The 16,406-nt window shown below is 32.1% G+C and overlaps 1 long non-coding RNA gene across 1 annotated transcript; it reads right to left on the bottom strand.

Annotated features, from left to right (window-relative positions):
* Positions 1–13,219: 13,219 nt before the first annotated feature.
* On the bottom strand, positions 13,220–14,163 carry LOC141615146 (uncharacterized). Its single transcript, XR_012529662.1, has 3 exons — positions 14,052–14,163; positions 13,502–13,536; positions 13,220–13,396 (listed from the first exon to the last, which is right to left on the bottom strand). It is a non-coding gene; the product is annotated as an uncharacterized LOC141615146 (long non-coding RNA).
* Positions 14,164–16,406: the final 2,243 nt, after the last annotated feature.

Below are 16,406 nucleotides of genomic sequence, written 5' to 3'. Positions count from 1 at the left end.
ATTTATTGGTTGTATTTATCCCGTTCCCCGTATATTCTGCTGGTGTATGCTGGAGGACAACGAGGGCGTTGTCCGTTTTGGTTTGGGGAGGGTATTGCATCCTTTGAGTCTGCATTTGCATATGTTTTTGCATTCACGTTTATTTTCTGCTTGCATTGTTTTTAATTTCAATAAATAATAAAAAATTCCAAAAAAATAGAAAATTCAAAAAATTCAAAAAAATATTTCACGTTTATTTTTGCATATAGGTTGAATCGGAACGGTAGATTTCTGTGATGATATTGCACTGTAAATTGTCATTTCACTTAAGCCTTGCAATAGACTATCATTTTATTAGCTTTGTCATGCGCATAGTCTACAAGTTAATGTTAAAAATACAGCTGAACATATAGACTTGACCTGAGAAAAAATTGGAAAGCTACTTAAAATTTCTAAGTTATTAGAGTTGTATAACTGGTGTCATATATGACCAGTTCATGTAGGAATTGAGAGTAGTATACTCCTTGCATAACATGTTCATTATTTTGCGCTTTTATGAAATTCGATTGCTTTTTACTTGCATACATTCGAGTTTGTGGTCGGTGTCGAATGCAGGGAGGCGCTTGCAATTTTTCCCTTTCTTTTATTTTCACCCATTTTGCTCCACATTAGCCAAACTTAGCCTTTTTTACCCTTAACTACACCCAAATTAAGCCTGCCTGTCAAGCTAGTTTAGTGTATTTTGCGGTATATTTTCCATTGATTCGAGTTGGTTTGTTTTATATTGTTTGGAGTTGGTAGAAAAAAAAAGAAAGGAGGATATGCAGGAAAATGAGAAAAGAATTAGAAAAGAAAAAAAAAAGAAAAAGAAAAACAGACCGTGTAAAAAACGGAAGTTTGTGTTCGAGACGGTCTTACTCCTGTGCTTTATCTATATCTATTGAGGAGTTGTTGTGTTTGGTTGGGCGAGTTTATGTATGTAACACCCCGATTTATGAAGGAGCCTTTAACAAGACATTCCCTAATAAACCGGACTGTTACCATCTCGGTTTCCCAAGGTAGTGAATAACAAAATAAACCCCAAGGCAAATTATATAATTACTTTAACTTAAGTATTACAAAACCTCTTTTAAATAAATTTCAAAGAACTAGCATAAATAAAAGTGAAAGTCTTCTAAATAATGATCTAGCTACTAAGTCTTCTGATCCAGTGTCTCACGCCCATCAAGCTCCCATCCTATCTCATTACCTGTCAATTCTGCACCCCAATATTTGGATCATCACAGGTGTTCACGAATACACAGGGTCAACCACGAGGTTGAGTAGGGAATACAATGAAACAACAAAGTATGATATGCATGCTCCTCCGTCACCTCCATCTCCATCTCAACTCATATCTCATAACCCGTACAACCCAGCCATACCGATCCCCAGTAGACTATATATCGACCGTAGCCGATCCGCCACTCCTTGTTGAGGACACCAGGGCAAGTCTGTGAGAACCCGCCCGGGCCTTATCACAACATCATCATCACCACACCACATCACCACAACATCCTCCATCTCCAATGCATATGAATGCTCAAGAAATTAATGCAACACAATATGTATATCATTGAACTGGTAAATCATAGAATCATGCCGGTTACCGAATGTTGTGATAATATACTCAATACGATCAATTCAGTCAAGCACATTCCAGGATATGAATCATAACATGAATCAACAACCACGAATCAAGTCAACGTTCACAGTTTGGTCATATGAAACACAAACAAGTCAACACAACTCAACAACAGCGATAATAAGTCAAGTGTATTTCCCTACCTCAAAGATAGCAGCAGCCAATTAAGCAATTCAAACAGTCCAGAAAATAAAGCAACGAATCTGATTATCGATCCTTCACAAATCCGTCACCTTGCTTGAATGCCGATGACGATATGCGAATCCTACGACCAACGCTCTTCCTCTCTTCCACGGCAACCCTAGGTCAATGTATGTGGGTGTAGGGTTTCTAGGTCCCTTTATATAGTCTAGGTTTAATTAGTATCCGACTCATATTAAGAAACCCGCTCCTATTCTAATTAGAAGATACCTTGCTTAATTAATTCCCGACTCACAACTTATAAACCCGTCTTTACTTAATTACCAACTGGCCTTAAGCCATGGCACACAACCCCATGTACTTCCTTCATAATATATCATTTACCTTTCTCGTCTTATTTGCAATTACTATAATAAAATACGATTAATTAATTATTCGAATTACGTAAATTATTTATATAAATTATTATCAAATTACGGGGTATTACAATCTTCCCCCATTAAAATGAACTTCGTCCCGAAGTTCGCTCAAAAATGCTACTAAGAGCCTCAGCAACATCCAACACAACTCGGTACCATAAATTCCATTTCAACTTATAACCAATTAAACACAATCAACCCTTCCAATTAGACACAATAAAATGTATTACAAAAATAAACTCGAAACACGAAGATGCATCTCAAAACAAACTCAAAACACGAGGTATCACATTCCACCCTCCTAAAAATAAACTTCGTCCCGAAGTTTAACTCATCTTCACTTAACCCACACTAACTACAACTAACCACCTGAGAAACACAAATGTATAACAACTAATCTCTTAACACTGCTAACAACTATTTCCAACAACTAGTTTATCGATTCCTGGACGACTATTGACAATGCGCGCTCTTATACCCCCGAGTTACGTCCCCGGAACTCCAACTTACTATACCATTAAGTCAACTATCACCACCACCCTCCATTATATTCAAAATGTCTATCCTAAGCCATAAACAAGAGAGAGTAACCGCAATACAATTTAAAAGAAACTCCTCGCATTTGTAACCATATCTCCGGAAAGAAATCTACCACTCTAATCCATCATAATCAACAAAATCCATTAACATGTCCATACAACCATTTACTCACTTACTAACCCAGGTCAAGAATTAGGCCGATGAATACAACACTCAACAACACACTTAGAACTCATAATTTAGATTATCACACGGTTTCCACCACATCAGTTATGAAGCATATCACACCTCCCAGTAAAAGAAACAGACATATGATTCACAATAACAACAAAATTACTTCCATATCACACATATGTTTAACATTTTAGCAACCATACCATTCAATTGTATCCATCAACTCAGTATAATTCATTTTCAGCAAAAATAAAAGATATCGCAGAAACAACTTAAACATGTACATAGACCATTCATTTTATAATTCATTCATTTTATAACTTGTAAAACATTATCTATGACAAAAGATTAGCAAGGTGAACAAGTTCTCTGGTTTGCACGGTTTGAACAAATAGGCAACTCGCGGCTCAATTAAACGTAACTATAACGACTATCATTTAAACATACGCATAACATGTGAATCATCAAAGGGTTATCTCATTATAATTGGCCAACATAGCTGACATAAAAAAAATTTCCGTCAAAATATAATTCATAGCGACGGTTCGAGAATATATTTCAAATATCGTAACTATATCAAACATTTTCATTTCATGACAATACAACTATGAACATATCCAATAAGGAACAACAACACTATTTTATTATTATATCATAAGTTTAGGTTCAACTGAAATAAATTAATGCAATGAAAGTAATAAGTATAACTATAGGCACACAGACTCACATAAAAGACATTAGAACTCAGATGACATCCTACATGTGTGAACATTTAGGCATACTCATTATTACCATCCATGTGTAAACATTTAAACATAATTATTATAAATATTCATGCGAGTATATTAGAACAATCAAGTTAACATTTAACGCCACCAACTTTACCAAGATATGACAATATAGTTTTATATTTATATATATCCGACCACTATACAAATATGATGAACACAGCAGAGATATTACAACATGCCAAACATATATAAAATATGCAATCAACTGGACTCGTATAAAATATTTCACCCTCGATTAAGAATCAAATTAAGCTATTCAATTTCACTCATACTATCATGCCAACAATGTTATCAACTAAACTTTAATTTTATCACTTGTTAAGATACATAACTACTGAACATGCGTGATACTATCATCATATAAAAACATTATAAGGTCACATTAATAAGGCTCATGAAATAACCAAACAATTGTATGAAAACTCAACATAGAACGCACAATTTACAAGTCATGATTCACGTTGTAACTTCCAAAGACCACGAACAAATAACCGTTCGATTAAAACCTGATTCATTTTACTTTTATAAAATACGGAGAGTTATAAACACAGGGGAAAAAGAATTAGGTCTAAAGAAAAAGAATTCCATTTTTAAAGAATTTTACAACTCAGTTGGTCCAAACAAGTATGTGACAGCAATTGGTCCGAAACTTGGGTCAGTTTGCAAAACTTACCATTTAATATAGAGACATCAAGAATTTTCGTGGCTTATCAATTTGAAAACATATGCGAATATTCTGATCGATGGAGTTGGAATTATGCAAAAATTATTAATACAATTTAAATGAGGATTTTTACAAAATCGTTGGTCAAAACATCACTGCACAGGAACTTCCTGACCACAGCCCACTAAAATATTTATTACTCCTAATTCGTATATCCTATAAGCATGAAACCAACGCCAAATGAACACTAACTCATGAGGCTATCTCTCATAAAATTTTCATCCATAGGCAATAAACATAAAAGAAATGGCAGTAAGGTCAATTAAAGAGTAAAATCAAACAAAACGAGTTTCAGCACTAGGTCATTCTTTACTATGTTACAAGCTCTTATGAACATACTATGTATACTAACCCATCCCAACTTAAATCTCACACTTTGTAATTACGTAAACATCTATCCCATAGAATCCCTTCGCATCTCGATCTACTCCTTACATCTAAATCACGATTGCTATGACTAGAAACATGCAATTCAATAGTGTTTCTGATTACTATCACAATACTATACTAGCATGGCTTCGGGATCACATAACCGCATATCGCTAGACATAATAGCACTATCAACACGTCATTCAACATCCATCCAGATAAATATCATCAATTCGCAATTATTTTCACGCTCACGATTACCACAATCCAACACTTCATTGATTATCAACCTGAACACGAGAATTTATTTCTCATCTCCACAACATCATATGATCACGTCATCATTCATACAAAATACTTACCGTAACGTTGTCCTGCAGAATGGTTAGAATATATGGGTCTCAAGGTATACATCAACTCGATTATATCCAAGGTTTTCCTTCTAACTACCCCATTCACTCAATTTATCTCGGGTTACCTGGTTCAAAACTGAGAGGGCAAAAGAGCACGTATTAAGGGCGCCTTCTTAACCGTACTGTGAGCTCCTAATAGTTCCTACCCAGGGGTTCATTTTATTTAGACACATCCTATGTTCATTGGGTTCATTGGTTTAGGCCTGAGGATCGTTCGCTCTGATACCACTTTGTAACACCCCGATTTATGAAGGAGCCTTTAACAAGACATTCCCTAATAAACCGGACTGTTACCATCTCGGTTTCCCGAGGTAGTGAATAACAAAATAAACCCCAAGGCAAATTATATAATTACTTTAACTTAAGTATTACAAAACCTCTTTTAAATAAATTTCAAAGAACTAGCATAAATAAAAGTGAAAGTTTTCTAAATAATGATCTAGCTACTAAGTCTTCTGATCCAGTGTCTCACGCCCATCAAGCTCCCATCCTATCTCATTACCTGTCAAGTCTGCTCCCCAATATTTGGATCATCACAGGTGTTCACGAATACACAGGGTCAACCACGAGGTTGAGTAGGGAATACAATGAAACAACAAAGTATGATATGCATGCTCCTCCGTCACCTCCATCTCCATCTCAACTCATAGCTCATAACCCGTACAACCCAGCCATACCGATCCCCGGTAGACTATATATCGACCGTAGCCGATCTGCCAGCTCGCAGCTGAGGACACCAGGGCAAGTCCTGCAGAACCTGCCTGGGCCTTATCACAACATCATCATCACCACACCACATCACCACAACATCCTCCATCTCCAATGCATATGAATGCTCAAGAAATTAATGCAACACAATATGTATATCATTGAACTGGTAAATCATAGAATCATGCCGGTTACCGAATGTTGTGATAATATACTCAATACGATCAATTCAGTCAAGCACATTCCAGGATATGAATCATAACATGAATCAACAACCACGAATCAAGTCAACGTTCACAGTTTGGTCATATGAAACACAAACAAGTCAACACAACTTAACAACAGCGATAATAAGTCAAGTGTATTTCCCTACCTCAAAGATAGCAGCCGCCAATTAAGCAATTCAAGCAGTCCAGAAAATAAAGCAACGAATCTGATTATCGATCCTTCACAAATCCGTCACCTTGCTTGAATGCCGATGACGATATGCGAATCCTACGACCAATGCTCTTCCTCTCTTCCACGGCAACCCTAGGTCAATGTATGTGGGTGTAGGGTTTCTAGGTCCCTTTATATAGTCTAGGTTTAATTAGTATCCGACTCATATTAAGAAACCCGCTCCTATTCTAATTAGAAGATACCTTGCTTAATTAATTCCCGACTCACAACTTATAAACCCGTCTTTACTTAATTACCAACTGGCCTTAAGCCATGGCACACAACCACATGTACTTCCTTCATAATATATCATTTACCTTTCTCGTCTTATTTGCAATTACTATAATAAAATACGATTAATTAATTATTCGAATTACGTAAATTATTTATATAAATTATTATCAAATTACGGGGTATTACAATGTACCAAACGAAGGGTACTTTTGATTGATTTTTTAATTGGTTAGGAATTGGATGTTCTTATATGGTATTGTTTGGATGCTAGCTTGACGCTTTACCTCCACATATCCCATAACTGTTTTGCCTTTTTCTTACCCATTCCCTCACTAAACCATAACTTTTGTAAGCCCTCGGCCATGACAGACATTGTTTGGTTGGAATGTATGTATGGTGATTAGAATTGTATATCATTTTTGTTGCAAGCATGTTATGTGGGTCGTAGTTTAGGTGAGTGACTATTTTCTCTTCTTCTCTTACACTTATATACTTACCCTTTACTTCATGAGAGAAGAGTGACTCGTGAGAGTCCAATTTTAAAGGTCTTGCAAGGTTGACAGTTCAGCTTATTGATAGACATCATACAACTCGTTTTCGCTTGGCTGTTGTAGCTATAAATGTCAGTTTTGTTTGCATTAAACGGTTTGAGTGGAAAATTTATAGCTAGCTCTGAGTTTTCTTGTCCGTTCCATTAGTTTCCATTTAGTTTACTCGAGGACGAGTAAAGGTTCGGTTTGGGGAGATTTGATACGTGCAATTTATATGATCTTTTTAGCCTCTTATTGCACGCATTTCCATGTCGTTTCTATAGTTTTTGCAAAATGCCCCGAATAGGCTACTTTTGTTTGTTTCATCTCATTTGCAGGAACGGACCTCAAAGTGGTGAAATCGTGCCTTATTTTGTCCTCTTAGCATGCATTTATGGAGATGGAGAATTTAGAGCGGAAGTGTCGTGCCTCGGGAAGCGTGAAGGAAGTTTTTGGTAGCTAACCAAACGAAGATCAAGCTGTTTTCAGTTGCTGAGTACTCGATCGAGAGCCCTTTTACTCGATCGAGTGGTTTTGACGGTTCAAAGTCTTCGATCGAGTCCCTGCTGAACTCGATCGAAGTGTGCTATTCTGGAGGTTCTCGATCGAAGCCCTAACTTGTTCGATCGAGAGAATTGGCCTGAAGACCTGCTCGATCGAGAGGAATGAAATGCCTCGATCGAGAGGTTTGTTTATTTACACGGGAGTTTTATTCCGTGATTATCTTAGTTTAGTTAATAAAACTCTTCCCTATATAAGGTGAAGACGTCATTAGGTTAAAGATCTCTCTCTTTTACACTCTTTAATCAGTCCCTAATTATTTTAAGCAGACACTTTGCTCTTCCTTTCTCCTTTGCTACGTTACTTGTGTTCTTATTGCCGGACTCATCTCTTTGTAATTTTTCTCTACTCTTTATACTCAATCTAATTTCCTTTGCTCTTCATTGTTTTGTTTCTTAATTTCTGTTTAATTATTGTTATTAATTTATGCAGTATCGTTCCTTTAATCATTCTATTATATCTCTTGCTAGTTTATTCATTGTTGTTATTGTTTATTTCATTAATAGCATGAGTAGCTAAATCACTCTATGTTAGGATTAGGGGAGCCATGGTAGTGAGTTGACGACGTTGTGAATAGATTAGATGAATGAATTGTGAGAACTGTTTTATGACAATATAATTGTAATCGTTTAGTTGAGTGCACGCTTCTAAACCAGTTAAATTGGTTAAATTCAGACCTAGATCGGAAGATTGGAATGAACAGACCTGTTATGAACAGTAGACTACACTAATGAGGACGAAAGTTAAGTTAGTTGTTTTCTAGGGCGGATAGCGGTCCGGAAGGACTTTTCCCTTACCCTTCTCACATTAGATCATCTTAACTATTTATGACTGAGTTGATTAATTGCCATGGTGAACCGACTTCCTAGCATATTTCTCTTTATTTGATTACACCGTTTATTTCTCTTATCTCTCAATTTCTCTGGCCTTAATCTCTTTTAGTTTAGAAATCAATTTAAAACCCCCAATTGTTACCTGACAGACTTAGATAGCAGATAGATATAATAGCCTCCCTGTGGAGATTGGCCCTACTTCCACTAGCTTTTGTTAGTTGTTCTAGGTATTTATTTTTGGTACTAAACGACGGTATCACTTTCCATGCATCTCTTTAGTTTTACGTAGCCGAATTTGCCAACTTAATCTCGAGAGCCAGCCTCTGACGGTCAATATGGATTTCTCCATATAATGCCTCTTCATAGGTTTAAAATAAATAAATAAATTAGAGAATGACGCTACTAAACTTTTTGTAAGATAGTAAATAAATTAAGTACTAAAACATGATGCAAACAAATTGTAACCTCTCCAACATACTTACATAAATAAATAAGCCTAGATTATGAAAATGATTGATAATTAATTTATGTATTATTTTATAGGAATAATTTATGAAATAATCTAAACTATGAGTGCCCTTTTTATATTAGTCAAAATTCAAACTATGAGTGCCCTTTTTATATTACTCAAAGCTTTAACTTAAACCCATTTTAATATCCTATATCCCCTGCCCTTCCCAAATCAAACTTGGCTAATTTTTTTAATGGTTATATCGGGTAACTTATATACCTCCTTCATTTAACTCTTAATTAATATATTGTCTTTCTTCTTTGTTTACTCATCTTATTTCCAAATTACTTGATATAGCCGGTAAAAAAATAGCTAAGTTTGATTTGGGAAAGGGGATAGAAGTTTGGAGTAATATAACAGATAGGAATATATAAAAACGTTTTAATATATTGATAAAACTCTAATCTTTGCTAAGTCATTAAGTTGTTAGGAAACTCTAGCTGTAACTCATACGTAACTCTTGATTGAATATATTTTGCAACTATTATTGATAGAAATTAATAGAATTCTTCTAATCTTTGTTGAATAATTTTATTTTTTATACCCATACTTAATTTTAAGTATTATCCAAACTTAATTTCTAAATTTAACTTGTGAAGGCAATATAAGTAGTTGCAATAGTTTACAAAATATGGACTCTCAAATTCTTATGTTCTATATAATCAATATATATATATATATATATACTTAAAAGAGGAACTTTTGGAGCGATATTATTGGTTATAAATTTTGTTCAATAAATTAATATATTGTGTATTAATAATAAAATAAAATGAAAATTATACAGAAAATATTAAAATCAAACGTTGATTAAATAAAAGAATAAAATATAGATATAGATTAATTTTATATTTTAACAAGTCTATGATTGCTAGAGGTCTACATATTGCAAATAACAATTCTTTTTATAACAATTTTAAATTAAAACATCTACATGGTGCAAATTTTTATCAGTAACTCCATGCAATCATAATCGTGTAGGATAGAAGTCTATTCCCAAACTACTAACACATGGTAAAAGTAAAGATAGAGGTCTACTATAACTCTACCAAGAGTCCTATGTGCATAAGACTAACACATGGTAAAAGTAAAGATAGAGGTCTACTATAACTCTACCAAGAGTTCTATGTGCATAAGACTTACAATTTGGGTATATATATCGTCCGTATGAATTAAATCAATCCATGTTGAGCTATTTCATTCTTTGCTTTTGTATACACACTTTATTATGATTTAGAGACTAATTTTGCTATCAATTTTATTGTACAGATTATTTTTAGCTATGACGTAATATTTTAGTTTTTTCGTTTATCATCGCTATCGTTGTATAGTTTTTGTTGTTTAATTGTCTTTTTTCTTATGATGTCTGCTTATGTTTGACAGGGTTATTGACATCAACTGTATTGTTGGATACATCGAACAAGATTAAATACAATTCAAATTAGATGATTGGCATTTATATGTAATATATTTTATTTTGTTTTTTACTGTAAACATACAAGTCACCTATCAAATATCCGCCCTAACCTTAAGCATATGCTTTACTTACCTTTGTTAGTCTTTTACAGGCTTCAAATGGTTATTGTTGATGGGATGGTGACAATAAGGACGGGATAAGATATAAGTGCACATTCAGATATAAAGATTTTTCATTTAAGAAAAAAATCACTCAGCAATAACCTAAGTGAATGCAAGCTTTTTTGTTCATATTTTCAAATTACGTTGGTATTATAACAATGGATAGTTATTACGATAAGACAATTCTTATATATATGAGTATTATTTGTGCGGTCAGTTTTGCAGGAAGAGTAGGAATGAGAATGAGCCAATGACAGAGGTAACCAAAGGTATACAAAGTTAGCAACCACCGTACACAAACTAAATTTGTTCACAAACTACATCTACAAAGTCAAATTATATATACCTCTAAAATTTGAAACTACGACGAAGAGCGAGGATAGTGATGGGATGTAGATATCAACAAGAGTAGAAATAATGTAGGAATAATTGGTCAGGAAGAATCTAGGAGGTGGGGATAAGATACAGGGGTTTTGTTCTTCTGGAATTGTAAAATGAAGTGCGGCTAACTTGGGGTTACTAAATTAATTTGAATCAAAGTTTATTTGCTCAAATGACATGTGAAATGGAAACCGGCACACACAAACGGGATGGTGATTAACGTACGATATGTCTTATTTAAGACGGATTTCCGTCTTAAGAATAACATGAATCAAATATCACCCCGCTATATATATGATAAATCTTTTACTATTTTCAATATATTCTACTTTTACTGGTCTTAACTTTAAGACATATATATGCCCATCTTAAATGAAAAATTATGATTAGCGTACATGTAAATTAGATTTTGTTTTAAACTTCCGTTGTTTCAATTTCCAGTTTGATTCAAATGTAGCAACACAATGCGATTAAAGGTATATGCGTAATTCAAATATCGCTATTTGCCATTTATTTACTATCTTTGAGAATTTATATTTACCTTTACGTGCCTACAAGTCTATAATAAGCTTAATTTTATAAGTTATAATTTTTCCATACATGGGGACACGGTCAAGACATACAAAAATGACCATCTAACTAAACTTGCCAATTACTCTAACGTAACATTAAATTGAGAGATAGTCGCCAAAGAATGCCAAAACCAAATAAAACATTCTAACGAATCGCAATAGCTTATGTAGCAAAACGACCCGGGCAACGCCCGGGCTTGAACACTAGTAGCATCTATACTAAAATAATTTTCATCCTAAATTCCAATCTTCAGTTGAAATAATTTTCAATTCAAAAATTTTAGTAGTTTGTGAATGTAGATTTCTCTTTACAAACTAATAAAGTTATACTCAAATCTTTAATTAGATAACTTTTGTTATTCACAAACGATGAAAAATTATGGCTAATATTGGGAGTCTTACTCATGCATCTTGGAAAGTTAATTACTTCCATTTAAATTGAAAAGGAATCTTCTCCTATTTTGGAAGGAGATTGATTTTACACCTGTTATAAATGTTTCTCATGAATAATAATAATAATAACTAGTTTTGTGACCCGTGAAATTCATGGGATCTTTTGTTTTTTACTATGATATTTTTAGTGAATCAAATCATAACATTCTACAATATGATTTCATGTTTTAAGACTTCTATAAAATCAAGACAAATTAGTTTTTTTGTACAATAGTTTTATGTAAAATCAGAAACTAAAGTGTTATATAGTAAATACTTTTATCAAAACCATGTCATTATTTGACGTTCTTTTATGAGGGTTTTAAATGGTAAGTGGTGTTACTCAAATCCTTTTACATGCTTTGTGATAGGTCAAATATGCGCAAATGGAAGCTGATTAAAATCAATTAATAATACAGGTATTCGCATAATCGAAAACTGAAGTAACTCAATGGAAGCTGATTAAAATCAATTAATAATACAGGTATTCGCATAATCACATTACATGAAACCATAATATTATCAAACAAAGATCGCCAAACATGCAACACCCTCACTAATTAGATATTAAAATTTTATCAACAAATCCAAAATTAATATAAAACACACGATTAGAATTGTTGTGACAAAAACTAACATTTCACAGCACCCATAATATTGTAGCTAGTACTATAATAAATTGCGGAACTAAGAATTTGAAAGGAGCAACTCGTAATAATTGGATCATTAAGTCCCTATACTTCATCCATTAAACAATATTAAGCAAAAATGTGCTTTGACATTTCTCCAAATTTTCCACCTTGGGGATTCAACCGTATACTTCAAAATAGATAAACTAAGCATTCCACTCAATCATGTTTTCTATCAAAAGCCATTTTGAATAGGCATGTGTCTCATGTGTATAATTAAAGAAAATGAAAATTAAATTTAAGGTGTACAAAAGAATAATGTAGATGTAAATAAACTTTTTAGATTTCTCTCATCTTTATAGTTATTAATAATTGATAATTAATTCACCTCACTCATTTAACATCTAACTCCTTTCTTAAATGATAATTTTTGGGCTTTTCACTCCATTATTTATGCTACCTATTATCCATGTCAATAAGATTGAGATCCCTCATGATTAAATTTCATTCTATGAGTGTTATTTTTCTAAGGAAAAATGATGATTAAAAAACAACACATATCAAAATAAAGCATACATTTGAAAGTTTTTGAAATACTAATTTTTTTTATGAACCTAAAAACAATTAGTCATTTACATTCATGTTGTCAATCTTATAGTTAGTTTATAATATAGTATTGAGTCGAATGAATAGAGTATTTGTTTAAGTAATTCTAATATTTCTCTTCTTAGTCTTCTTTCTTCAATAAACCATCCCTACATAAAAAAATCACTTAGTCATTAATTTTTGTTATCAATTTAAGTTTCTCTTAAATAATGGAAGAAAGATGACATTGAGTCTAAAGATGTAAGTATATTTACCTTTGAATAGCACAACACCACAAATCTCAATATCCCTAAATAAGAAATAAACAACAAATATGCGAGGTTAAAAATGTGATGTACTTCATAACCAATGGAAAATAAAATAAATAAATGAATTCTTAATTTAAAACCTTAATACATTTACCTTGATCTTTGATACAATGATAAAAAAAAAGTTAGTGACATATACAATTCTTTTCGCGATAGCGGTACAAAAATATTTACTTAAATGTTGTCTCACAAATGTTGTCTTTCGTCAAAAACTTATAGTCAATCTTGTAGTTAGTTTATAATATAGTATTGAGTGGAATGAAGGGAGTAGTTGTTTAAGCAATTCTAATATTTTCTTTCTCCATATAGTATTTTTTCTCCAATGAACCATCTATAGGGAAAAAAAAGGACAAAATCCATCGAGTAATTAATAAGAAATAAAATGGTGAAATTTGATTTACGTGATATTAATCTTATCGTTATTAATTTAAGTTTTTATTTAAATAATAATAGAAAAAGGGCATTGAGCCATAAAGATGTAAGTATATTTATTTACCTTCGAATAGCACAATACCACAAATCTTGATAGTTCCTACATAAGAAAGTTTTAAAAAGTGATGAGCAACCAATTGAACTTAAAAACAAATAAATGAATTATTATTTTAAAACCTTAATACATTTACCAAACCTTAATACATTTGCTTACCACAAATCTTGATAGTTCCTACATAAGAAAGTTTTAAAACGTGATGAGCATTTCATAACCAATGGAACTTAAAAATAAATTATTAAATTATTAATTTAAAACCTTAATACATTTACCTTACCTAAATACACTTACCTTGATGTTGATATACTGATAAGATTTAAAAAAGACTATTTACATATACAACTACGATTTTATTGGCGATGAGGGCAAAAAAACTATTGGCGTGAAATTTGGCTCACAAATGTTGTCTTACATCGAACATTTATATCCAATTGAGGATGCATGTTATGACTTTTGGGTGTCTTTTTATTGTTATCATCAAATTTAATATATATAATAATTATGTAGTAAGGTTTTAGGACTTTTGAGCATTCTTTTTCATTATTAGCAAATTTAATATAAACATAAATATGGAGCAAGGAGAAATGAAATGTTACAGGTTTGCTTTAATTTTTATTTTATTTTTTATTTTTTTGTTGACAAAAGCCACCTTGTTTAATGTTAAATATGTTATTATTTACTCTTAATATCAACAAAATATTTATTTTTTTAAGAAACGGAGTAAATTAGAATTATGTGATATTTATTTGTTGCTTAAAATATTCTAAAAATAAACGTTGAAATTTAAAATTTAATATGAATTTTGATTTTAATTGTTGTTTAATTTATCTACAAGCTTAAAAGTCCAAAGTATAATATTTGTAATGCTATTTGCATTTAATATTTTTTTCTTTTTTTCTTTTTTACTTTTAAAATTAGAAATAATGATGTAAACTTTGGTGTAAATTTTAATTATAAATTATGAAATTTTGATGTAAATTTAAAAGGGATATATAAATTTTGGAAAAAAATATATTTAAATTAATGTCATATAATAATAAATTGATGATTTATACCACATTAACTCGCCATGTCATATTAAAATTTGACATGTCATGTGTAGTAAGTGACGTGGCTTTTTGGTAGTGTAAGGTGGCATTTATGACGTGGCATTTTAAGTTCCCCTTTTAATAGTATTATATAGATAATAATAATAATAATAATAATTATTATTATTATTATTATTATTTCTCATGAATAGTTACACTTACTTTATTTTATGAGGGGAAAATAAAGCAAGTGTAAACCATTAACTCGAATGAAGAGACTATTATTCTATCACCACATTACAAAAAAAACACAAAAATATAGCATGTGTTATCAAAGGAAAGATTGAGGGTCTTACGTTGTTGACTGGGTCACTGAGTGTATGCATGCATTAATAAGGAATAGTCAATGAAATAAAACACAAATCTTAGATTGTGTATAAACTATAAGGAATCGTTAGTTTTAGCCATCACCATAAAAAATAATAAACTTAAATAGGTAATGGACAAAAGACTATTAACCATTGTCAAATTTCTTGTACGACCTTTGTATGTATGTTTTGAATATCGATGTAAAAGTTCGATGTTGGCTCTCGCTCCACCGCTGTCGAATTTATCTTGTATTATACTTCAATGTTGATGGGTGCCACGAGAATCTTCTTTTCATCCGCAATGTCAAAATAAATAGTTAGGCCATGGTTATAAAACAAAATCGTGTCACTTTAGATTGATTATTATCCCCGCATGTTATATACTCCCGCAAAATATAGTATTAAAGAATTAAACAAAATAAGAACATGGTAAAATGCAAACATTTAAATGCATTTGCAGAATATACTAAACAGAAAAGAAAGTAAATAGAGAGATTATTTTGGGGTGAATTATATGGGGGAGTAAACAAACTCGCTAAATAGATCATGCATGAATATTATTCTTGGATGAAGAGGAGATTGTACATCTATAAAATACTATTAAAAGGCAAAAATACTATTAAAAGCCAAACTTGAGCACCCACTATATGCCACGTGTCAAGGGTTGAGCTAAGCAGAGTAAAGTGATTTCTAATGAACGTAACTGATTTCTAATGAAGCTTAACAGTCATACTTATGGATTTACAATTCTATACAATAAAATTCCATAAATTTCCAGTAAACTGAATGTTTGAAACGACTCCACTACTGCCTATAAATTTCCTTAATCAATCGCCCACTCTTTTAATTCAGCATTTATCATGTTTTTATCTTTTCTAAAATCCATAGATTAGTGCCCATCCTTTCATCAACTTGCTTTATATAAGAGGCAATGAAATTTTCATATTCAAGAAATTTGCTATTTT

This window comes from Silene latifolia, chromosome 11, assembly GCF_048544455.1.
Source record: "Silene latifolia isolate original U9 population chromosome 11, ASM4854445v1, whole genome shotgun sequence".
In the NCBI taxonomy this organism is placed as follows: Eukaryota; Viridiplantae; Streptophyta; class Magnoliopsida; order Caryophyllales; family Caryophyllaceae; genus Silene; species Silene latifolia.
Note: the sequence above shows the minus strand (reverse complement) of the source record. Positions and strands in the feature narration are given on the sequence as shown.